Source organism: Typopeltis vanoorti, chromosome 21 (genome assembly GCF_054136105.1).
Source record: "Typopeltis vanoorti isolate ZY-2024b chromosome 21, IOZ_Tvanoo_1.0, whole genome shotgun sequence".
Classification (NCBI taxonomy): Eukaryota; Metazoa; Arthropoda; class Arachnida; order Uropygi; family Thelyphonidae; genus Typopeltis; species Typopeltis vanoorti.
Genome location: NC_143569.1, coordinates 51800600 through 51827695, shown reverse-complemented (window position 1 = coordinate 51827695; position 27096 = coordinate 51800600). Strand labels below are relative to the sequence as shown.

At 34.7% G+C, this 27096-nt stretch overlaps 1 long non-coding RNA gene across 1 annotated transcript; it reads right to left on the bottom strand.

Moving 5' to 3' along the window:
- Positions 1-2219: 2219 nt before the first annotated feature.
- On the bottom strand, positions 2220-26763 carry LOC150094851 (uncharacterized). Its single transcript, XR_016550162.1, has 3 exons — positions 26751-26763; positions 3180-3328; positions 2220-3022 (listed from the first exon to the last, which is right to left on the bottom strand). It is a non-coding gene; the product is annotated as an uncharacterized LOC150094851 (long non-coding RNA).
- Positions 26764-27096: the final 333 nt, after the last annotated feature.

Sequence of the window (27096 nt, the reverse complement as noted above, 5' to 3'; positions counted from 1 at the left end):
GCCGAAAACACGTGGTGACGCACGTGACCAAGTATTTTGCACGTACGCTGCGTAAGTGACCTTTATGTACATCTGCATAAAGGATTCTAATTCAGTGGCCCGTATGTGTATCAAAAAATTATTTTATATTGTTAATATCAACCGAAAAATCGAAAATTGGCTTTTAAGTGATAATATCCAACCTGCATTTGGAGAAAAATATAATAAAAAAAAGTTTTGGAATATATTAATTGTTTTACTTATTTATGATTCTATAATGAGAATAAAAATGAACATAAATATAAGAATTACAAATTTTCTAAAAATAACAGGACTAAACCTAATCTAGTCCTGTTATTTTTATAAAATTAATGCCAAGTAGACTAGCTTTAAATTTCATGTTATTTAAGGGAAATTTGAACAGTAAAACAAAAAAACAAAAAGAAAAAAAACGTTAATAGCAACGAAAACGAAAAACAGTAGATGGTACTCTATTTGATGTTAAAGGAAACAAAAACATAAAGAATTAAACCAAGAACTAGTAATATAAAAATATAAAGAAAGAAAAACTAGATGCACATTTAAAAAGAGCTATTAAAAGTAAGCAAACCGAAAGATTACGGAACCAAGCACTTCAGATATGAATTAGTGAGAAAAAGGAGGCCAAGTCATCCATTAAGGAGATTCACTGATAGCTTCTAAGTCGGAAACAAGCCATACTAGAGCAAATCCTTGAAACGAATGATGATTATTATTTCAAACTGTTATCCAAATAAAAATTTCAAAGAAAAAAAATTTATTAAGCAATTTTGAACTAGATTAATGATGAAAAAGTACATATTTGAACTGTGTGTATTACGCCAAACGATTAGCTCTTGTAAACTTCTTTCATACAATCTGGTTGAAGCGTTCAGAGTAGAACCTCCATTGTTGATATGGCGTTGTTTTCGCCAGGATTATCTTGACGTCTGTGACTAAGTAAGGTGTTTCCAAGACCTCTATAGAGTAGTGGTATTCGTTAAAAACGGAAGCGTCTGTTTTTTTAAATTATAACTCATTTTAATATTTTTAATTAAATCCCACGGTTTATTACATCATTTACTTCATGCATAAAATTTTTTGCCTAATTTCACGACTATAAATATCCCAATTGAAAACAAAATTCAAACCATTGGTCACTTTTTAATAGTATGATTTAATTTAATAAAAATATAATTTAATGGTATTTTAATAAATGTTAATGGCATCATTCATTTCAAGGTTGAAATGAAATTCTAGAAAAAGTAACATAAAGATGAAAATCGACCGTAGAACTCACATTATTTCAGACAGTAACATATTCTGTTAGAGTTAGGTAGCAAAAGATGGCAGGACTTGTTTGCCAGTCTCTTCATCGGTTGCCGCTATAATTAGTGATAGTATGGGCTAATTACCTCTGATTGGCTACTGTGGCTACGTGGAGAGTGAACTGCCCACTCAGTCTCCAAAAGCTAGATAGGGTTAAAAGGTCTAGCCTACTCCCTATGAGGGAATAAAAAGACTTTAGCTGATTTTTTAGCTGATTATTTTCATCTTTATGTTACTTTTCTATTTTAAACTTCTGTTTTACATTTTTGATTTATTCTACTAAACTAGGTTCACTGATTGCAAGAAAATCAGTGAACCTAGAGGGCTTGCGATAAAGTTTCGGTTTTTCCACATTATGTTTTTATATCTAAGAATTTTGAACTTTATACGTTTTTTTTTTTTTTTTCCAGCTAATGTGATGCTCATAATGTTAACTTAGAACGAATATTTTGAATACGAATGAATTATAATATTAATGTAGATCCATGCTTGACTGTTAAATAAAGAATACTGATATAAAAAATTCATCCCATTTCAAAGAGAATACACTTTTAACATTTGAACTTGCATTGAGCAGACGAATATCTTTTGTTTTGTCTTCGACGTTGTTTAAGTTAGGCTGCGTTCTTCTGTCGTCTGCTGATATTATCATGAAAAAAAAAAAAGCAAACACAAATCAGTCATGTACCTTAAAAAGAAAATAATTTTAATAGATAATGAAGAATCTATCTTTGCAAATATAAATGTAACACAATAATGAAATAATAATTGGCGAATAAATGAATATAATTACAATACACGAAGCTCGATGTGTATGTATGTATATATATATATGTATATATATATATATATATACTAAGATGCGGTTAAGCCTAAAATTGTGTATTCTTATATGAGATTTCCTCCAATATTCACAAATAAAGAGGAAATAGCACTTCATTGAATTATAAAAATCTACAGCATAGGGTGGAATCAAGCACCTGATCTTTCTTGAGCTATACATGGGTGAGCTGATGTTGGCGACTGGTTTTAAACAGTTTGCAGTGAAAAAATGTGACAAAATGAGCATTCTCTAAGCCAACGTATACACGAATATATATACGAATTTATAGATCGATTTGTAAGTTTTGTACCCTGTGCAAAGCAAACTGGGGGTTTAGAATTGGAATAATTATCGATTAAATATATATATACTTCGGTGTACAGTCAGCCACAGCAAACATCTTGCTCACTTCTACTCCGCTATAAAATGTAAGTCTTTCTACTCGCAGACATTTAACAGGAATCAGTTTCTAGAGAATATCCAAAAATACATTTTGCGCACAGCACACATAAATTCTCTCCGTTCAATCACTGTATTTTTAGATCCTTTCTTGACGTTTCGACACATATCTTACAGACTTCTTCGAGGGTAAAGGGTGGGAGAAATTCTCTCTATTCGAACTCAATAATGTAAAAGATATTCACAATGGCCAAAGACATGCACACATTAAGCGAAAGTGATTTCTTTTAATGATTTTTTTTTTTTTCTCCTGCATTTAGTTTCGTCATTCAATGACCAAGCAGTGAGGAAGGTGTTCGTTAAGATAATCAAAAAGTTCCCTAGATGCTCCAGGACAGTTAGTTAATTCCAACTCCTGCAGATGGCGCAGTTGTATTAGGGACGACAATCCACTCGATGTAAGTAGTGAACAACCTAAAAATAAATTAAAAAAAAAAATACGGTGAATAAGCAATAAAAACGAACTGGCAGTTCAATATTAATTTTAAGAAAGAAATTTTACTTCAATAATTTCCGATATTTGACATAAGATGGCGATACTTGTATTCCGTAATTTCATAACTTCGCTCACCTGCTAATGACAAGATCTGTAGATTGCGCATGCTACAAAGATGTTGAAGGCCAAAATCTCTAATCTGCGAACACCAACGTAGATAGAGGGCGCTCAAACTGACCATAGTAGATAAGTAGCCAACTCCTATGTCGCTAATATGGACGCACCTATGGAGTAGAAAATATACATTTTTTTTTTTTTTTTTGTCTTGTTGGTTATATTATTAGAACAATGAATCAACACTTTAATTTCAAGTCAGCCATTTCTTAGTTGATTTGTCATGGTTTATATATATAAATCATGACAAATATCACACACACACACACACACACACACACACACACACACACACACACACACACACACACACACACACACACACACACACACACACACACACACACACACACACACACACACACACACACACACACACACACACACACACACACACACACACACACACACACACACACAGGGATGTTGTGTAAATCAATGTTCAGGACACTCATTGTAGATCACCTTGTTAAAATGATATTAATTTTAATTTTAAAATTAAAATTACGTATGCATTGTCCAACACTAGGGTGACAATTAAACCAAAAGAGTATGAATTAAGTGTTTATGCGAATTTAATTTACAGTAACTATAGGATTATGGATTGACCTGAAAAATACTTCATTATAACGAATGTTTAAACATTTCGAATCGTTTAAATTTCGAGTTGATGTCTAATAAGTCCTTAAAATACACAGTTCTAGTTCAAAGGCACATTTGCAAATTTAAATAGTATAAATGGATTGAGATAATAAATAGGTTGAGATTACTATTTTTCCTTTTTTTCTCTCAGAGAGAAAAATTTAGTTTCCAACTGCTACCAGACCATTAGCACAGTATTCTAAATCCACTAAGATTTTGGAAAAGGTACTTGCAAGATTTCGGAAAAGATACTTGCTGAATCAATGAAATTATCCTGTTGACGAACGTAAATAATCCATTTGAATTGTTTGTGAGTCATTCGATAAATCAAACTACATTGAGCGATTTTACTAGAAATTTATGTCTACTAAATAAATCCCATATGTAACAAAAGTGAACCACGTACGAGTGGTTGGCTGCAACCCAAAAGCGCCTTTTGACGTTTTTTTCTTTTATTGTAATTTTTATCAGTGATATTAATTTTGTTTCTGTGCTGCTAAAATGTCCGTGGAATTCAGAATGACATGAACGAGTAAAGTGCAACAACAATTTCGGTCGATTATTGGCTTCTAAATTGTTGTAAACATCCTGCTATAAAAGGTTGAATACCCACATCAGTACTGAATTATGAAATTGTGAGTTTAATAATTCTGAAAGTTATTTTTTTTCTCATTTATTTACCATGGCAAATACTTCTGATTTAACTTCTGACTTAAAATTTAACAAAAACGGAGGCAATTTCTCAATAATTTTTATGCAATGCAAATTCCCAAGTTCAGTCAAATCCATCTCAGGGTATCCATGAATAATTCGCTACGTATACGAACGCTGGTCGAAACGAATCTAATAGATCTTAAGGTGGGGGTCTGGAAAGTTCTGATAAACACCTAGAACAAAAATGATATTAAAGCAACTGATATAACCACAAAAAAAGAACATATCTTAAAATCCATTAACTCCCATGTTTCATCCAAACTGTAATAATTGTTTTTTTTCCTGTTAGGATATATAAGAACAAATAAAATTAATTAATTTTTGTTCTAGATGATTATCAGAACTTTCCAGACCCCCACCTTAAGGTGGGGGTATGGAAAGACCCCCACATTTGGGCTTATGGTAGAACAAATAAGGACTACGAAACCAGAATGTTATGCCTATTAATTACTGATGATTTCTAGCCTGTTTTTCCAAGATCTGATCCAGGTGGACACACTGTGTTCTCTATTCGTGAAATCGGCTGTCGCACCTCCTGATGAAAGCGCTGATGAAGATTCTTCCAATCGTAGACTGGATTCTAACCGACGGATTGTCAACAAAGTACATCGTAGGTAATGACTCAGCTACGAAGGCTCCTTATACTCGAATTTATCATCCTAACTGTGAAATTTGGGGTGAAAGTGTGAAATGGTATGTGGCTACTTCTTCTGGTATGGTCCTTTCGTTGTAGTGCTTGGGAGGATGAACATTCTTACAGATATGAACAACTGCTGGATAATGCAGTGCAACATGATTTGAGCTAAACGATGTGGGAAGACTAGACTGGCACGATCAGAGAGAATCGCACAGAAATATCAAACCAATATAAAAATCTTCAGGGCCTATGTAGCTCAGTGAAAGTAGCGTGTGCGTGTGTCCATAGTGCTAGGCGGCCTGAAAAAAGAGCGTCCTAAGTTCGATTCTAGTTGCGGACTAGAGAAACCTTTTCATAGCCTTGCTAATTCATTCTTATAAAATAAATTATGCCCAGAAAGTGTGATGTGAAGGATCAAAGAAGAATCCAACGTATTATTGAGTTGCAATTTACTCTTCTCTGAAATGTAAGTGCTGTGTCAATGTTCATATCGGCCTAGGGTACAATTAGCTCATCAACTGTTTAAGTTTTAAAAGAAACAGAACGAAGCATGAAATGAGAATTCTAAATTAAAATTTTTATATTCCTGTTGTCCGAGCGGTTAGCCTAGTGGCTTTGCACTTCGCAACCATATGCCTGGAGAAGGAGTGTCCTAGGTTCGATTCCCGTCGACGACGTGAGGAGCTTAAGGATCTTCCTCAGCCATAGCCAATTTAGCCGGTCTTGGGCGTGGACAGTAGCATTTTCCCTCAGTTTATTCAGGGGTTTTTCATCTCGCAAAGCAGGCAAACCGGACCCGTGAACACACAGGATACAGCCGTAGGACACATAGGAAGGCAACGGGAACCCATCTTGCTCATAGTCCCTTCCCTGGTATGGTAGCTGACTCTACCATCCGTATGGATGAAAGGAAACTAATCATCAATCATATTCCTTCCTGTTTGACGCCTCCCCTTATATATATAAAGATCAGTTATGTCATTATAACGGTAATATTAAATGAATAATTAATAGCACAATGTTACAATATCAAAATACAGTATGTTGGATATGTTGTAAGTGAATTAAAAAAAAAAAAAACACAAATCAAGTTTATTAAGAAATTGTGACATGACTGTGCTGAGGGAGGGGAATCTGAAGATTTATGTCGATTTCTGAACAAAGGAAGGGATCATAAAAGTCACAAATAAAACTGCATGGTTCTTCAAGATGGTCCTTTATAACAGAAATAAGGAAACTTCATTTCTGTTACTTCAAAACTTTTAGCATGCAGGTTTCTTGAAAACTACATGCAATTATAAATGTTTCTATATTCGGTTTTAAATAATGCTGGATTTAATATCCACTCGATTTGTATCATTTTGCATCACCGAACTGAAGCCTTTTGGCTTTAGTAAATACCTTTACGGTTGATTTTGTATACATTTTCCCGACTGAATAGTGGCGCCATCTATTAGGGAAGAGTTGGTTTATTATCCAAATTTTCATAAAAAGAATATTTCAATTAGTATAAAAAAAAGAGACTGGAAATAAGCAACACAAAAATATTCATAGCAAAGTATTTGCAGGCATCAATAAAGTTGGAAAAAATATATTATCAGAATAAAATAAGGATATATCAGGTTTAGTTTCATCTATAAATAAGGAAATAATTGAATATTATAGAAAAGCAATTAACGAAAAATAAATATAATAAGTGATAAGAGATAGAGTTAGCATTATAAAAGATGAGGGTTTACGTAATCTTAAAGGGGAAATATAATAAATGCCAAAATACAAAGATATGGAATTCAATTAATAGTCATAGACGAACTAAAGGAAACATTAAAAAAATAAGGTGTTTTATTATCAGGTTAAAACTTAGTGTTAAGTTAAAATAGTGAGCCCAAGCAATCAGGGAAAGTGAACACGACAAACAACTGTCGCCGTCTCATAGCCCATAAACTCTAATACTCGTATTACTGTCTGTAATAATGTGAATTACGTCGAGTTCTGAGACGAGAGGGGAGAAATACTTTTTCGTGTCAGAGATCGACTAATTTGGGAATCAGCTGAAGAAAGGCCTAGAAAAAGTTCCGGTAGTCGGCGACCAGAATTGAATTTCTAACAGTCTTTCCTTGGAGAGACTAGCATTATGGATGCAAATAGCATTTCCAGAAGTTATTACGATAATTGTTCAAATTGCCAGCCTTCTTGGAATGAGTTGGACTGCTCAAATGATTTTATTTTGAGCATGTGATTTACCGTCATATTCAGATACAACACAACAATAGATCCAAAATACATTCCGTAACAATAATACAGTTTCTTACAAACGTCGACAGCAAAAATTTGTCAATTAGAGAAGATACTGTCGGAAAATCTCATTCGACGAAACATGTACAGCAACTTTCGATGTTATGTTATGACAAAAATCGAAGATGACGTGGATGGATGCGTAATCTTTGTTTGAAAACTAGCCCGCATCTTACCAGTAAAAGTACACAACTTAAATACGATAAACACAACAAAAGCACTGTTTACGAATCTCGAGAACACTTTCCCCGAATTAGTGATTCGAACTGTGGAAAAACGTATCTTCCCCCACATTTATGAATCGCGCTTGTGTTGATAACTTTGTGTGTGTGTGTGTGTGTGTGTGTGTGTGTGTGTGTGTGTGTGTGTGTGTGTGTGTGTGTGTGTGTGTGTGTGTGTGTGTGTGTGTGTGTGTGTGTGTGTGTGTGTGTTATAGTAAATACTAAACGTCAACTAAATGAATTATTAAATAATTGTATTCTGATAATATTACATTAAAAACGGCATTTTGAAAAAAGTACCTTACTTAGCATATAATGAAAGTTATGATTAAAACAGTGGCGCCCCTTTACATAAGCACTGCGACACTGCCGCATCCCCAAGGAAAAAATGAAAAAAAAAAAAAATTTTGTTGTTTTAAGGATACTTGCGACATAAGACTGAATGATATAATCACGTAATCACAAGAAAGATATTTATTTAACCAAATATTTCGGTCTGGAAATAGCAGACCATCGTCGGTGGTATTACAAGAACAGTTTAAAAAAATATACAAGCTAGAATACTAACAATAGATCGTTGAAATTAGAACATGCCGCGTGATGTTATATCACTAAGTATGAAACGAAATATTTTGAAGTAGAAACATGATTGAATTTGCTATAAAAAAAAAAAAAAAAAAAATTAATGAGTAATCTTGATTAGGCTTTCCCAGATTTTTGATATAGATATGCAGTCATTACGATTCAGGTTGGGATGATGGAGCAAGGCCTCCACGCTTTCCTTGAACAAACGTTCGAACCTATAACGGGATCTATGTAAGAGGCGCGTTTTGGACCAAAGGATGCTGTGGTCAGTTTCAATCCCGTGTTGAGCCAAACCAGACTTTTCAGGTTTATTGTGAAGAATGGATGATTGATGTTCTTGGATTCTTTTTTCAAGAGAACGTCAAATTCCTTGCAACTGTGATCTCTCTTATGAATGATATAATCACGTAATCACAAGAAAGATATTTATTTAACCAAATATTTCGGTCTGGAAATAGCAGACCATCGTCGGTGGTATTACAAGAACAGTTTAAAAAAAAAAAATATATACAAGCTAGAATACTAACAATAGATCGTTGAAATTAGAACATGCCGCGTGATGTTATATCACTAAGTATGAAACGAAATATTTTGAAGTAGAAACATGATTGAATTTGCTATTAAAAAAAAAAAAAAAAAAAAAAAAAAAAAATTAATGAGTAATCTTGATTAGTGATCTCTCTTACTTTGGACAGACTGGACGTTCTCTTGAAAAAAGAATCCAAGAACATCAATCATCCATTCTTCACAATAAACCTGAAAAGTCTGGTTTGGCTCAACACGGGATTGAAACTGACCACAGCATCCTTTGGTCCAAAACGCGCCTCTTACATAGATCCCGTTATAGGTTCGAACGTTTGTTCAAGGAAAGCGTGGAGGCCTTGCTCCATCATCCCAACCTGAATCGTAATGACTGCATATCTATATCAAAAATCTGGGAAAGCCTAATCAAGATTACTCATTAATTTTTTTTTTTTTTTTTTTTATAGCAAATTCAATCATGTTTCTACTTCAAAATATTTCGTTTCATACTTAGTGATATAACATCACGCGGCATGTTCTAATTTCAACGATCTATTGTTAGTATTCTAGCTTGTATATTTTTTTAAACTGTTCTTGTAATACCACCGACGATGGTCTGCTATTTCCAGACCGAAATATTTGGTTAAATAAATATCTTTCTTGTGATTACGTGATTATATCATTCAAAAAAAAATTTTGTTTGTGTTTATAAATAATAACAATGCTAACAACATTATATAAATGCAGTACAACATGTTAAAGGTTACAGCTTATGTTTTGACATTGACTGAATAGTTAATAATTGGAATTGTTCGATTAACGCTTTAGATTACGAAACAAATGCACTGCGATCTAACGCCGATATTCGTTTGCACTTGTCATTGCACGTTACGTCATTCCGACACTGCCCAAACAGCAGTGTATATTTAGTATCCATGCGCAAGTTATTTCTGTGAGATATGAAACGTTTATTATTGGTGCGTGGTGAACTATTTTTTGTAAATCTTATTTTATTTTGTTAAAATAACATATAATTATTTATTTATTATAGATACAAGGCTGAACTGTGACGAGTGTCACTGTTGAAAATACGAAAAGAATTATATTTTTTTTCAATTATCGTTACAGGAAACAAATGCACTGCGATCTAACGCCGATGTTCGTTTGTCATTGCTATTGATACGAAACTTTTATTATTGGTGCTTGTTCGTGGTGAGGATGAAATATTTTTAATAAAGCAATTTTTTTAATATGTAAATTTATTTATTAATAAATTGGCTACTGATTAAGAAAAAAAATTTTTTTTTTAAGATAGAAATACATTTCGTCCTCGAATTGGCCTTCTGTTAGGATTTCGTCCTAACAGAAGCCAATGGACTGTGTTTTAAATTTGTTTATTTATTGTAAAGTGACGTACTATAGGGTGATGTAAGGAAAGACAAAACATGATTATTCAAATATTAAAAAAAAAAAAAAACTTTTTAAGAATGCGTGAAACCATGGAACTGACAAATCTATAATATACAACTGAAATTTAAGAAAATATTTGATTAAAATGGAAAAGGGAAAAATTAAATTCAATTCTGAAAATCTAGTGGGAAAATTGTTTTACTTCATTAGTTGGTAAAGCAACCATTAAAGAAACAGATGGATTGCAATTGTTTCACATTATGGCCGAAGCAACGAAGGTATGAGGCTATTCTGAGTTTTTATTGGCCGGTTTGTGTAATATTTAGGAAAAAAAAACTAAACTTCCAGTAGGAAAAACACTCTTACCTAAGTATGAGATCGCCGTAGTCGCCTTCAGATAAAAAGTTCTTATAAAGAGTTCGCATCCTAAAAGGAATTCGAACCCGGGTCTTACCAACCAAAGGACATTGTCGATAGCGACTGAGCAAGGGAACTATAAAGCAAACCATAAAACCAAAAGAAAGTTAATGAGAACTTTGATAAGACGGAATCCTACACAGGTTGTTGCTTGTTAGGATGGCAATGAACCAACCATGCGTTATTATGATTAATCTTACGTTAACAAATATTGATATCCCTTTAAAATCCAGGAATGCGAATACCCTCGTTCAATCGAACACGTCTTGGCTTTAATAAGTCGGATTACTGAGGTTGCACCCTACTTGTACACCTCATATACTTTATTAAAATTCTGTATTATATAACTTTCCATCCTAATACAAATTCCTTTAAAAATGGAAAGGTTTCAATGCTAACAACACTATGGATAAAGTCCATTATATCAGCCTTTATGATAGAGAGGATGAAAGGGTAAAAAAACTCCAAAAATAGTACTTCGTCATTTCTGGAGTAGCTCTAAACATGATGAACAGTAATACCATTTGTTTAAATTGTACCCACATTCATTTCTTTTGCAATATATTGGTTGCAATGGCGCCAAGGGCTCCGTGATCTAGAAAACCTCTCCCTTGTAACCCGAACTCTGTTGTTTTGTGTCTGAAAAGGATTCATCAATTTCAGCTTGTGTCCTGACATTACAAAGTCTCGCTTTCACTGGCCTTTGCTATAAAATAGTGAATTTTTTTTAGAAAATGAAGAAAGTGATGTTGCATAATTTGTGTTACCATAATAAATTAAATTTTTAAAGCAAAATTAGCTGTGAAGTTATCAAAAAAGAAACAAGGGGAAAAAAAAGTGCCAAAACGCGATAAATGTTAATTTTCTCATATTAATTCACCAAAATTAGTCCGGTCAGTTTTATTTAAATGGATAAACGGAGTTTTAAGTTAATTTAATTTATGAAGATTTTCAAATGGAAATGTCAAATTACATCTAAATCTTTAACAAAGTTCAGAAATGTGAAACTTCGTGAATATTTTTCAAGGAATTTACAAAATGAAACAACAAATGGGACAGCAAATGGTAAGTTTTAAATACCGACTTCTGGCTGAATTTATTTTAAAATGCGCCTAATTCACGAATTTAAAATGACTCATGTAATACGCAGCTTATACTACGGAAAAGAAATAAGCTGTTTGCGAAGATAAAAAAACGGAGTGATGCAGAAAATAGGAAACGAGGTCGAGCACTAACAAGTGAAAGAAAGGAAATCTTACGATGCAGATAATGCTCTTAACATCCAGTGCTGGAACAAAAGGACAGAATTCATAATCCTGAAGATATTGAACAGGACAGTAAAAGAGAAAACACACGAAGGGAAAAGGGGCCATCGTGAGAGAAGAGAATGATAGCTGGAAAACATCAAGAGAGCTTCAAGCAGGTTTATATATATATATATATATATATATAATCTTATTTTTTTTACCACTTCAATAATCATTTCCTTGTAAATAATCCGCCATTTTATTTGTACTATTTTAATTCATTATGTGGAAACAGTTAAGCCATTTATGTTGTTTAAAGATATTTGTATGTAAGAATATTTATCTATATTTAAGATTTATAAGCGCTACGTAATTTTCAGTTAGTATATTAATTGCTTCTAGCGGTAATTCAGTTTTTAGCAAATCTTTAAAAGCATCGCTGAATGAAGGTCTTAAACTCGAAATCTGTCTTGATTCCAATGCGTGAAATTCTCTGCACTCTATTTATGCAGTTTGCGTTGCTTATAGCACATTAATACCGTAGGTGGGCTAAGATTTGGTTTTTTTTTTTGTATTTTATTATTTTTATGTATTTTTATTTATTTTTACCTGGTCCGGAAACTCTGTTTAGAGATCGAACACGACACGTTTTTCAAGCCTTTAATAAGCAGGATGTGATCTCACACTGGGCGATGAATTCATCTCTTACAGATAATTCCAAACATTCATTCACTGTTTAGAGAAGAGTGAATACACTAAACCAATCGATCAATCAAGTCGGATGTTGCATCAGCAACCATATGTTCACTATCTGTTCTTTTAGTTTACGTTTCAACCAGTGGGCTCTGAAGCCTTCCCCAACCTAATTGATTAAAATGTTATTATTATTATTCGTAAACCGCTTATTGAAGGCGTAAATCCATCTACAGCAATGGCATGCACTCCACGGATTATCCAATTCCTGTTTTTGTTTATACTAATTTACATGCAACATTATTACTAAATATCTTCTGGGTAAGTCTTCACCGGTAGCTGAGTTTAAAGTTGCCGACGATTTGTGGACTTCGTGGCCGAATGTACGGCAACCAACACTTAATCCTTAACCGGCATGAAAAAAAAACAAAAAAACTACACGTGCCAAAGTTCAATTAACTTAGAAACTAGCTTAAAGCAAGGAGCCCAGTTCCTCTAATCAGCACTAGAGGGACTAGGACAGTGGAAATATTACCATATGATGCACAGGCATCTTCTAATCTCGTGATGCAATCTCTCCATGCATTTAGCGAATCTTCTCTCTGAATATCATTCATTTGCATGTTTTTTTGTTTTTTTTTTACAGAAAGTAATGCATTTTAACAATAGTATAAATACACTTTTACAACAGCATTTATTTAAGTTTAGTACTTTCAACATTACTGATTTGAATATTGGTCTGTACGCTTTCACAAATTAAACTCTATTTATTGCTGTGAGAATTCCCCCCCCCCTCAAAATGAGTCAATTATTTTCCAAGCATGTTACATTTTTGTGGTAATCTCTAATGTACTTAGTTGAATTAAAATATAGACAGAAAGAAGTCCTTTTTTTTAATATAAATTTTGAATAGGTGTAGGTTTTAATTTTCGGAAAATACAGATAAAGAAAAGGTGAATTAAATTTTGTTGTTTTTAAGAGTGGGGGTTAATTAAGAAGAAGAAAATTTATTGTGCGAAGGTTACTTAAAGATGTGTAGCAGGCTTAGAAGAAAAGCTTACTATATGATAAGACTTAATAAACCATGATTACAGTGGCTTATTCTTAGAACACCAACTGCGCTATGCTTGAATTTCTGGCTGATATATCTTTTGCAAGACATCCAGTTAAAAAGTAATCTCTAAATCTATTAATTGCACTGCGCAAGACAGAAATTAAAAGTAAGTTTGGCCTCAGTAGTGAATATCGAATCGGTTATGCTTCGCAGCATGCATGAGTAAGAAAAAGAGAAATGTGTCGCAAGTGTGTATGTGCGTGCACACTGCTGTCTTAACCCCCCCCCATTTGACCATAGATATATGTTTATTATATTATAATTAAAAGAATAGCGTGCAATCGAAGTCACAAAGCATTGTAATGATTCTGAATTCGTATGGCATTCATTTCCATGGGAACTAATGGATTAAGTCCATCTTAAAAAAGTAATAATCTTTCCTTTCGCTTAGCCATGCACGACGTCTATTAATTATTCATATCTGTCTGCGTTAGAAACCGCAGAATTGACTAATTTACTGAGAGAATTTTAATATGTGTGTAAATACATAATACATAGTAATTCGCATAATAATTTAGTAAAGTCATTTCGATGACACATCAGATCGTACCAATTGTTTTTATTCTAACAAATTAAATAATAATGTACGAGTATTAGTAAGGCTATTGACTTATAATTATTACTTTATTAATAAGGACCGCTCTGTAAATTAAAATCTATCTACTAAAACAGAAACACATAATGGCCTTTTTAATACTAATTTTAAGACATGAGAAAAGAAAATCAAAACAGAAACATATGGACAAGTCATCCCGTTTTTGAAGCCAGCATGGGCAAATTTAGCGGTGGTACCCAAACGGAAGTGTCAATTATTATTATTACGTCATACCACCAAGTAGTCGTCGAGGGAGGGCGCTCCGTTCCATACAACCCACCTTCTATATTACTTAATTCACAATCTACACAACCCACATCTGCACACATTACGTGATTCCTTCAACCACACACAACGCCACCTAACGTCACTAATTGTATATGTTGTCCCTAAATATTATTATTATTGTGGTAACTGACAATCATAGCTAGAAGCTGTATACACTTTCAATCAACTAAACGTAAGAAAAGATTCCCGGCTGCTATAGATTATTTCTTTATATTCATGAAGAATTAGAAAACTTCCTTAAGTCGATGCAAACATATAATTAGTAATTCTATTGCAGAAGCGAACAAATTAATCTGAACATTCATATTTTAAAGAAAAAATAATAATTTCGCAAGAAAATGAGTAAAAAAAAAATTAAACTCCAACTTTACCTAATAATTTATGTGCTCCTCCGTTCCATAAGTTCAATAAATCGCTTAGGCATCGACTTGACCTACGTAGATCAGATTTTTCTTATTTCTGTATCTGAAAACAATACTTTTATAATGGATTGTGTTAAGTCATCCTTTGTAGCTAAGTAACTCTCCTGGTTAATGTCAGGAGAGTTACTTAGCGACTGAAGCAATTGGATGTTGTGATTTTCGAGGAATCATTTCTTTTTTCAAAAAAAAAAAAAAAATCAGCTAACGCCTTTTTATTCCTGTATACGGGAGTAGGCGAGGCCATTTAGCCCTATCTAACTTTTGGAGACTGAGTGGGCAGTTCAATCTCCACTGGTACCAATCGGAGATAGATGGCCCAAGGCTATCACTAATTAAGCGGTACACAGTGAAGAGAGACGGCTCAAATGTGACGCCATCTCGTGGTCCCTAACCCAAACACAATATATTTAATGTCTGAAATAATGTGGGTTCTACGGTCGATTTTCTTGAGTTTACGGGACGAAAAACCCGAGTTTCCGGGAGAAAAAATCCGCTTGCCCGTGCCAGAGATCGACTAACTCGGGAACCGGTCGAAAAAAGGGTTAGAAAAATTTCCTCTAGTCGGCGACTAGATTTGAACCACCAAACCCTTTCTTCGTGCGGTCAAGCGCTGTAGAGTGCAAACGCCACTTCTACTGAGCTACACAGGCTCTATTTCTTTTTCTTTATTTTTTTTATTTTTTCTGAAGTGTGGCATGGAGCGAGATCCTGTTGGAAGATGAGTTCATTGTCTTGCTGGATCTGTGAGACAACTCCTTTCTCCAATATTTTATGTACTGGTCACTTTTCAACACACCGTCAACAGGCACAAGTGATCCTGGACAGTCATGTGTAAAACAATCCCAAAACATCTTTTTAGCTGAGTGTTTAGGAACTTGTTGAAAGTGGGTGGGAGAAGTCTTCTAAGCTGCTGATTTGCGAACAGAAGGTACTCGATCTTGGATAAATGTCTCATATCTTAGAATATGACTTTCTTTCACTTCTCAACAGTCCAATCTTCGTACACTTTCGCCTACTGGAGCCTCTTTTTATGCATAGCTTTCGTCAGCAGTCGTGTTTCTTTTTTGTTCTATGGGCAGTCCTCCCTGCTTCCAACAATCTTCGACGGACTGTCATGTCAGAAACATTAATCCCACCAGCTGTTGAGTTTCTATTTAAATCTACAGCAGACATTCTCGAATTCATTTTGCTTTACTTAACTAGTAAACGACCTTGAGAAAGTATAGTTTTCCTTTTTCGCCCACATTTTCCTTTTCTGTCAGGAGAAAAGACAAATGTCTCTCTAAACCCTCTTTAAAATCGCATTGACAGTACCCAAACCAACACCACACTCATTGACAATTTGTCTTTGAGTCATGGATGTGTGCTGAGAAAGAGTGCATATTTTTGAACGCTTTCTTCGAGTTGTATCCATTTTACAGCTACACAAAATGAATAAAACATTACGAATGCCAACTTGTTTACACTATTAAAAACGCACAACACTATTAGTAAACATCGTAGAGACAGTTCAAACACGCATGCACTCAACCAAAATAATGAACTAAAAACAAAATCGAAAATAGTAAACTAAAACTAGAATTATTATGAAAACCAAACCAAAAAACTAGACGAAAATTCGGTTTTTCAGATTAATTTGTTTTCGCTATTGTATGTGTAGAGATCTGGTTTACAGTATTGTTACAGAATAGCCAAGTAGATGATAGTGCCGTTGTTAGGTGGTTACCAAGGTAACTCTAAATAACAACAAACAGTGAGCTAAAACTCTACAGTTGATATCTCTGGAAAGAGCTTTTTAAAATAAAGTCAACATATTTAAATCGCATTTCTGAGTACGTATTAAGTTGTTTATTAGTTTAACTAGCGTTTGACATGTATTATCGTTCATAATATTTTTGATTATTTCTGAAATTAATACTAAAATATAAGCCAATTGGAAAGAGAAGACAGGATAGACCTCAAAAAAGGATATTGAATGGATAATAATGAGACCGGAACAGACCAATATGGTCTATACCCGTAATTAGCGTTATGATGATGATGAGTAATCACCAAACAGTATTGGCGCTAAGAAAATTCAATAATCATTAATAGCGAATGCAGTAAGGAAATTTTGAGTTCTCTCAGCAAATATCCACCCACAGCTTCCTTGATCTGATCAATACACCCACGCAATACTTTGATGTTGTTTTTGATAATGAAACTTTAGATGATAAATACTTGCGGTGGTTAATGCTATTAGCACTCACTTTTCTATTAATCTGAGGTAACACAAAACAAGTTGTATTTTATCTTCTGTAGGCGGCTGAAGATAAAATAATTTGTATAAACATTTAAAAGGTGAGACTGGGGTTGGTTGGCGCATATAAATATACTCAGACGGTTGGCATAGAATATCAGAACAATCTTTCTCTCTTTTTTTTTTTATTATATTTAATATTGTCACCAGGATCTTGATGATGATGATGATGATGATAATAATAATAATAATAATTTTGCTGAAATTTTATATTCGTTTTTGTTTTATTATTATTATTATTATTATTATTATTATTATTATTTGCAAATGTAACAGAAACAAAACTAACAGTCCTGCTTATGTTAAAAACACATCAGTCGACCAGATATATATAAAACTTTTCGAATAACTTTAAAGATTCCTATCATAATATTATAATTACGAGTACTGTACATTATCACTGTTACTACTATCGTCGATTATAAAAATAAAACATTATCCAAAATAATTACTTTAACCTATTAAACTATCATAAGAATACAACAATATACTATTACAATCAATTACTAATTAATCTAATAAATTATATCGTCTCAAAGGCGTTAGTATAAACTATCTACTGTAGCATCTGCGTCTAAAGGCTGTCTAGTAGTATACAACATAAATGCATAAACAGGCTAAAGAGCCTCCTAGCTCAGTTTGTAACGACGATGCTAATGTCTGGGTTCGAATCCCGTCCAGAATGTGAAAAAACCGAATAAGAGACTTTTCAAATGAAAGTGGGTTTCTCTTATAAAATTCGGGTAATGTTTCTCGGGTATTTCATCCTATAACAGGTAAACCAGCCAGAAGAATAGAGATAAAATTAATAAGCAAAATATTCCAATGGCTATGATACTAATCATTTTATCCTACTAATTTATATTATGGAAAACTGACAGGTCATGGTTCGTAAAAGATCTCAAAAAGAAAAATAAACAACGTTATTTGTAACATATTCACTGTACATATCCTAGAAGAGTACAATAGTCTCTGAAAATAACAACCATCGAAATATAGACGGTATCAGAGATTATGCATTTTATTATGCACAATTTAGAAATGAATTCAAGAGAATGTACTTCTAAATTGTGCATAATAAAATCAGAATTTCTATTTTACATAAAAAAATGTAAAGTGCGCCCTCTAAATTTATGACAACACCTTCCCTTTTCCCCTGTTGGTTTAGAAATTTCAACCCCAAACTGCCGATTTTGGCTCTGTCGATTGATGGATGTCCACTTACTATTTTTAGAGTAGCGATGTGTCACATACAATGCGAACACTAACTTGATTTACGATATCACTGACCCAGAAAATATCAATATTATATCCCCAAGGAATAATTAAGGCAGAATTCTAATTAAGGGTTTTGATATTGGGTGTGGTCCTTTCTCCCCCCCCCCCCCTCCAATCTGTATAATCAATGGATAACACGGGAGACGGACTGTCACAATACGAGAAACACTTTTTTTTTTTTTTTTTTTGTATTCATTCGAAAAACCTTATGCAGGTCTTAGATTTCACTTATATTCATTTCACTTACTTTTAAGGTTAAGCATACAGTTAATATTTACAGTTTTAACTCTCGAGACTGGATCAATAATGCGACTGCGCGCGTGGTGTTTATTTGATAACTTTGAGACTCAAGTTAGAACTAGGTGGCGTGCGTGTAGCAACAGATGCAGTGACATCATTTATTGACGAGTGGCGCGTATATGTTCGTAAAGAGCGCACATGTATTGTTCATTTGGATTGCTCCACTTCTCATTAGGGAATAGAAAACAAGTGAACAACAACAAAAAAAAAAAAAAAAAAAAAAATCAGGTCAAGAAATTCAGGTCATACACGTCGAAAACATCCATAAATTGCACCTGGATATCACACGGAAATCGAGTGTTGTTCATTTCCTAAATATTTCTTGGTGGTGCTTCCCCCTCGATCCCACCAGGAAAAGCATGCGTCGATATACGCAGTAAAATGGACAAGCGGTCGATTCCTGTACACAGTGCATGGTAACAGCAGTCCAACTTAGGGGGGTTGACTAATGTACACGTGTTTGATAATTGCAACGTTTGGAAAGAATTCTGTGCAGCCTTTTGCTCGAATCATTAAACTCCTCATAAATTTTTAGACTGCATGCTATACATTAAGGTCTTTGAACTACGATAGTGATATTGAGGTCACTGTTGAGTCTGGGGGGGAAGGGAGAGAAAATGGAAACTGAGAAAGTTCAGCGCCAATTACAAACTCAAGCGGAAATTGTGGCGCCAGTGAAGATTAAAGATGCATCTTTACGGTCAGAGATGTGCGTGGGAGATAGAGAAAAAGAGGAGGAGGAGAAGGAGAAAGATAAACACGACGTTGACATCTGTTCGTCGGATCAGAACTAACCGTTCTAACCACAAGAAAAACATTTTCGAGAGACAAAACATCGATATCAACTGTAAGGAGGCCTATCTTGCACACGAGTTAACATGAGTCATTGTGTACACTCACTCTATTGTATTTGATGCTTTAATGTACCCTCTGATTTTAGGCAGCGATTCTTCCACTGATCAATGCATATCTGACAAGGTGCGCCTGTTTAGGAATTCTTCTCGGAAACAAACTCTGGTTTCTTCATCGTGGAAAACAGGCAAACCCTGGCCGAGAATACATGCAATTAACAGACACAAATACATTAGCCTCGTGGCCTTCGTTTCGGACATAATTCCGACCAAGCCCAACTCAGAAGCTTTTTAGTCCAGGAAAGAAGAAACCCCAGGATGGGAAATCTGATAAGGTCGGAGATCCCTCAGTGCTGTGCTATATTAAGAATTCTGAACTCCTAGGGTCGCGTGTTAAGGTACAATGCTGTGGTGTATAAACCGGTTGCTAGAAAAACATCGGTGAGGTTATTTTCCATTAAATGCATCTTGAAGACATTGAAGAATGGTTCTGTGGACTACCTATTCATGGTATGTCCATAGGAAAAGAAATTCCTGATGGACACTCTCTTGTTATCGAACACCAACATTGCGTTGACATTTGATCTAAGTCTCTTGAGAATCAAATGTAATCGACTCAACACTGTTTATTGGGGGCGGGGGAGTTTCAATATTATTTAATGTATACGTTCCAAAGCTGCCCAGCTTTGTGTGATAAAACAGATTCCCAATATGAATCGATTCATTTCCGTAAACTAAAGAGTACTTGCTGACCAGTCGCTGGCCTTGTTGATATACACTGGTTAACGTATTCGTTCTCAAACCAACAGGCTTCGGGTTATCGCGTACAAGGATGTTAGTGATTGTATTTAGGTGGGAGATGAATAGCATTGCCTTGTGTAAGAGTTCTATGTTTAGTTTCTAGAGTTGGATTTCCGTATTAAGTAAAAATAAATAAATTACCAACGATCAACAAATCCTTAATCTAATTAAATTGAAATATATATTGATCTTTAATTGACCATTGATTTATAAACATCTAATGCCAACAAGTTTTGCCAACGGGGCTGTTCGGCCTTCTTCAGGACTTATAACGGTAAGAGAAAACTCAAAGTGGCTAGTACAGAAATAAGCCCTGAAGAAGCCGAACAGCCCTTTTGGCGAAACTTGTTGGCATTAGGCGTTTATAAATCAATGGTAAATTAAAGATCAATATATATTTCAGTTTAATTATATGTGTGAGTGACCAAATATAATGTCAACAAATCCTTAATCTCTACTTGTGGTACTAATGTGCTATAGGTTTGCAACCTAAAAAATTAAATTTAAAAATTAAATTTTTAATTTTTAAATTAATAAAGTAAATACATTAAACGGTTAATGTACACGAACTTTGATTAACAACTGAAAACAGATACTTGATAATTATGAGGTCAAAAATATGTGTAAAAGACTAAGGCGAGGATAATTTGTCATAATGCATTATGGCGGGTTGATCTTGTAAGAAGTTAATGATTTTAAATAAGATGATGCAAACGTGGAAACTGTGATGTGGCAAAGATAGCTGTAGATGATGTCATTGAAATAAGTTAAAGATAAGTAATTGAAATAAGTTAAAGAACTATTGAGAGAAAATAATTTAAAGCTAACACACACACACACACACACACACACACACACACACACACACACACACACACACACACACACACACACACACACACACACACACACACACACACACACACACACACACACACACACACACAGTGTTACAATTGATTGAAAGAGAAAACATTCACAGTTTAGCTGATGTTCTTTCTATAGGTTTATATGACTGCTTATTGATTTATATAATGCAAAAAAATAAAACCAATTTATTGCAATTATTTCTGGTAATGCGCTCGTGTTTGTCTCCGGTTACTACTGGAACGAACAACATTTATTTATTTTTGTCTGAAAATTGTTAAATTTGTACGGTAAATGTTCGAGAAACTCGTCATCTCTTGAGTATTGTTTCATCGCTAATGTCTGAATAAATATAAGATGAGATAACAGGGTGGAGCAGGAGAAAGAGGGATAATGTCATCGAATGAAAATGATCCGTGGCTCTAAGGAGATAAAACACGAAAGAAAAATGACACAACGAAATCCCAAGAAACAAAAATAACGTATTTGATATGCGTTGCTGCTTAAAGAAAAGTCCTTATGGCAAGGCCATTTTGTTATTCCTGACAATGAACGAATCTTGTCCTTGAGAACTGATCTGATATTCTTTTCACCATTGGCAGACTGTGACCGATGAGAAGTCCGTGATGTCACATCAAATACCGTTTAATACAAGGCTCTTTTTTACATTCCGTAGGATCCGTGCCTTTCACTAAAAAGACCGAAGTGCAAATCCTGTCAAGGACGATTTTAGGGACTCTTTCTTAGCCTTTTCAAGAAAATAACTTTTGAAAGGAGGACACAAGGCTTTTTCCCCCTTGTAATGCACAAATCAGGCTACACCTCATCTATATTTATTAGAGGTGGGACATTATGTAGAATATAAATACGATCTACTTATAACAAATCATTTACAAAAGAATCAAACGAATTCTGAAACCAAAATACAGTACCAGGAGAACTTATAAATTTCTAGAACTTTGTAATTTTTAAATCGAAATTCTAAATGTACAATTTTTAAAAAATATAACTAGAAAAGTATTATGAATTCAAATAGAATTCGTAATTCTTTTGTCAAATAAAAATAAATGAATAAAATCTTACGTCTTTTTCCACTAAGAGATAGGCATGATCCTTGTAGTCAAAATTGTTTATTCTTATTTATTTATTTGGGTAATCGGTTGGTGGAATATCTCGCCCTCCAAGAACGGGAATGAATTCTTAAGTATTACTGTGTGTATTCTACGGTAGGTTTTGCTGTTGCTGGATTAAAAAACAGTTTCTTCCAGAAGAAGAAGAAGCCGCACCCCCTGAAATAATACCGGAAGTTTCCTATTCCAATGGCTTTAACAGCCTTTAAGGCCCACAACCTTCCAAGCATGCTTGAATTTCGTAACCGAAATACGAGGATAAGATGGTCAGCCCACTATGTCTCTAAGTATTTCTGATTGTATCTCTGTGTGTTCACGGGCCGGTTTGCCTGCTTGCGGGATGAAAAACTCCAGATAAACTGGTGGAAAAATCCTGCTATCCACACCCAAGACCGGCTAACTTGCCTATGAATGAGGAAGATCCTTAAGCCCCTCACGTCGGCTACGGGAATCGAACCTAGGACACTCCTTCCCCAGGCATGTGGTTGCGAAGTGCAAAGCCACTAGGCTAACCGCGTGGACAGTACCGGAAGTCTGATATTCAAAAATCACGACATTGATTAGTACGATCTTCCTGTCGACGTTATTCAAATACCAGTGATTAAACAAATAGAAGCTCATGAAATATCTAATAAATGAGAAAACTACTGGAATAATTCACTGGTTAAGCCCGCTAATCAAATAGCCTGAATTAGGTCCAATAAGACATTTTGAATTAATGTTTATCGGTATAAACATTTTATATGAAGATATAATTTCGATTTTTCCAGAAGTGTGTCTGGAGTGACACGAAGTGACTATATCTATTTCCACTTTCGATTGCGTGTTAGGCTCAGTGGCCTGTCAAGGCCAAGTAACTTCGCTTCTTGGAAAACCTAATCAGGGCTCTAATAGGGCGATTGATCCTACGAGTATATGCACAGCGCATTATGGCTGTCATTGCCTGTGTGTGTGTTCTTCTGGGTGGTCCGTCCCTGTTTTGCAGAATGAAAAGCCTAAATTTCTGGGAGAAACAACTCTTCCACCTCCGTATGGGAATGGCTAACTCACCTTCAGTTGAAACTCCCCGATAAAGATTGTTCACATGCTGGAAGGGATTCGAACCTAGGTCTTTCCAATCAAAGGGAATCGGCGAAACCGATTGATCTACAAAGGCTCCTCAAGACTGTTAGAAATGAAGTAATAAGGTCGAAACTTTGATTAAAAATTTAATAAAAGTTTGCTTCTAATAAAAAAAAAGTATTTTTTATTCTTTTCACATAACCTCTTAATTGACCGGAGACATAAAATTCTGTTGGTAATTTTCCAAATTTTCATTCCTTCCAGGCACCATGCAAAGGTTATCTAAATACATACGTCTGTTCGTTGGGTGAAATATTTTCAGAACCAAATTAAGCAAAATTTAATCGATGATAAAACGAGGTGTAGACCCAGCTAGTCCTTCAGGTGTTCTTATTTTCGTCTCGCAGCACTTTAATATCAGTAGCAATCAGTCACAAGTACTGACGTCCTGTTATTGAACCCTTCGTAGCTGTAATTGATGCCATCACCAAACCGTGTACTGATATTATACACGCCGATCTCATATAATGAACTATCCGAAGGAAGCAGAGGAACGGTGATTCCTGTGCTGTTTTCTTTTTGCGATCGTCACTAAATATCCACCATTGTTCTTTAAGATATTCTGGCTCTTAATACATGGGCTCCACAAAATTAAATAAAATTTCACGAATAACTCATAAGACAATAAACATTTGAATGTAACAATACACACAGATATAAAGATGTGCTTCTAAAAAAACAATAGTAAAGCACATGTTAAATAAATGCGATAGATTCACATAAAAACGAATAGATGCATTAAGGAAAACAATATACATTCAGACAAAAACGCTCACGCGCCACCAACTAGACGAACAATGGTTTTTTTTACGCAACGGTTTCGAACAAAGGAGGCTAATTCAAAAGATACACTTGCTTATTGTGAAGCCTCCCCACATCATAGTAGGAAGGGAGGGAGAATAAGCACACGGCATCACAGCTGTGACGGGAGAAGGCTCCTTTATACAAAAGCCGTCTTCACAGCGTATTCCGTGCATGTGACCATGGAAGTCGTTTGATTATAGAAGCGATCCGTCATGCATTGCGTTCACCCATTCGCTTGTTCATTTATTCTAATTCTTCTCGATTTGCTCTTGAAAAAAAAAAAAAAAAATGCTGCCTTTATGTAGGTTGTCCCAGCGAGAGATTAAAGGGTTTCCCTTAAAGATTACGTCTCTTTGTGTGATGCTAAATACGTCAGTGTGTAGCATTAGGAAACCTAACATGAGCATCATGTCTTTATGCTACAGCAAAGTCTGATTCAGAAGTACAGAGACTAATCAGACGTACAAAACGCAAAATATTGGATTCGTAGAGCCTGCATTGGGAAAAGAGGGGAGGGGAGGGAGACCACAGTAAGAATAGAGAATGATTTTTTACAAAAATTTCAATATAAGTAGATCTAAGCGTCAATATAAGTATTTTATCTCCACATCTTTGGTTAAAGCTATTCTATAGCGCAGTCGTATTGATTACACAACAGATGTCCGAAAGAATGGGATTTGAATGTAATCTAGAATGTGAGGAACTTTTTTTAAAGCTTTTTTTTTATCTGGATATTTAGCAGATCTCATATGAATGCGATACAGATTTTCTCCCAGAAACTTGGACTTTTCCTCTGCAGAAATTAGTCAAAGTACTATTAATAGACGCAGACGGCTTATGGAGCACGACAGGATTAACTATTCTATAATTGATAACTTAAATTTTGTAAGAAGCGATGCTTCTTGGCGATAACAGACCATTAAATGAACACTGATAACACTCACCTCACAGCTCAGTTGTTTTTGTCCGGCATTAATTGTAGCAAATCTATTATCATGAAGATAAATGTGTTCTCTCCTCTATGACTCCATGATTATTACTGGATGGTACAAATCACAAGAAAGAGAGAGAGAGAGAGAGAGAGAGAGAGAGCGTTAACATCATCAGAAACTCGATTTATATTTCCTCTTCAGGATATTTAAAAACACTGCTGTATACTGTAGATGAAAATTTCCAGGCCCATTTTGTGTGGGGGACGTTTGTGTGTGTGTGATGGCGAAGAACTGTACGTTGTAAGAATGTTAACAGTAAAATAAACAAAAAATCCTCGTTAGAACTATTTTCTCCCTCCAGTCCTTTATAGATAGATATTATTATGTAGCAAAGACGCCTAGAAGGCGCTAGAATGTCCATCTCAGGCACTGCCATGAAAACCCTCACATGAGAAAAATTACTGGACAAGGGAAGCTTTTGTATAGAAGTTTTATTAGTTTCCCTTCCTCTATTGTATAGGAAGCAGGAGAAACATCTGTTTATTTACGATCTGATTGATGATCCATTCACAAATATTCAAGAGCGCGTAAGATGGAATCCAATGTATCTTTCCTGTCACATACTAATATTTCTCGAACAAATACCATCTTTTCGCAGTTTCAGGTATCTGCAGTGACGTCACCATGGCGTTAGCGTACAAACGGTACGCTTCTAGGGGCTGTTGATAATTGCTCATGAAAGATAGACGATGACGTCACTTCACGTTAGCGTATAAGGCACGGAGAAAGAGTTTCCATAGCACTCTGACCTTTAATGCGGACATAGGTGGAAAGTTTTGGTGGGACACATGCCAGTTATAGATCTTTCGTGTCCGGTCGTTACTCTTTTTTAAACTCGTCAATATGTCGTCTGGAGGACTGGTTGGCGCCGGCTCTTAATAAGCGAACAGAAACAGCTGAAAATCCCACAGTCCTAACGCAAAAGGACACTAAACCTTGACACACAAATCTCAGTTCAAAATACTGCAGTGCTCAACAAACCTGTATGAATAAACAATGAAAGCGCCCATGGAAACAGCTTATGCTGTAACTTTTATAACCAGCACGAAGTTTTTATTGCCTTTCATAGGTTATTAATGACAAATAGGCATTTTTATTTCTTATTTCTGTACCACTTCGAGTAATAGATATTTGTGCAATCATTGCTAATAATATAAGAAAGGCACATATTGTGTCCTAGCAAATATTACACTTAATATTTGCTAGCTAGGACGCAATATGTGCCTTATTATATATATATGAACATTTCAGATAAATCAAAGTCGAATCTTTAGTGTTATACTTACCTTAGCCATTTACTTTTTTTTTTTACCAGTGCAAGAAAATCATTAAGAGCTTTTGAAGTTTTTCTGATTTGCATCTATCACAATACGTCTTACGAACAATGAAGTATTATCCTTGAAGTAACTCTTCCATTTTTTATCCCTCTTAACAAACAAAATAAAATCATTATAACACAATAGTTGCTGTATTATTTGTTAACTTTACAGGTATCCCTTGCTTAACGCGGTTTTGCTTAGTGCGGGATTTGATTAACGTGACGAAATTAATTGAGGCAATCCCTTGATATACGCGGCAAGAGTTTTCATTAACGCGCCTTTAACCCTGCGGAGCTCGCAGCTGATCTGACAG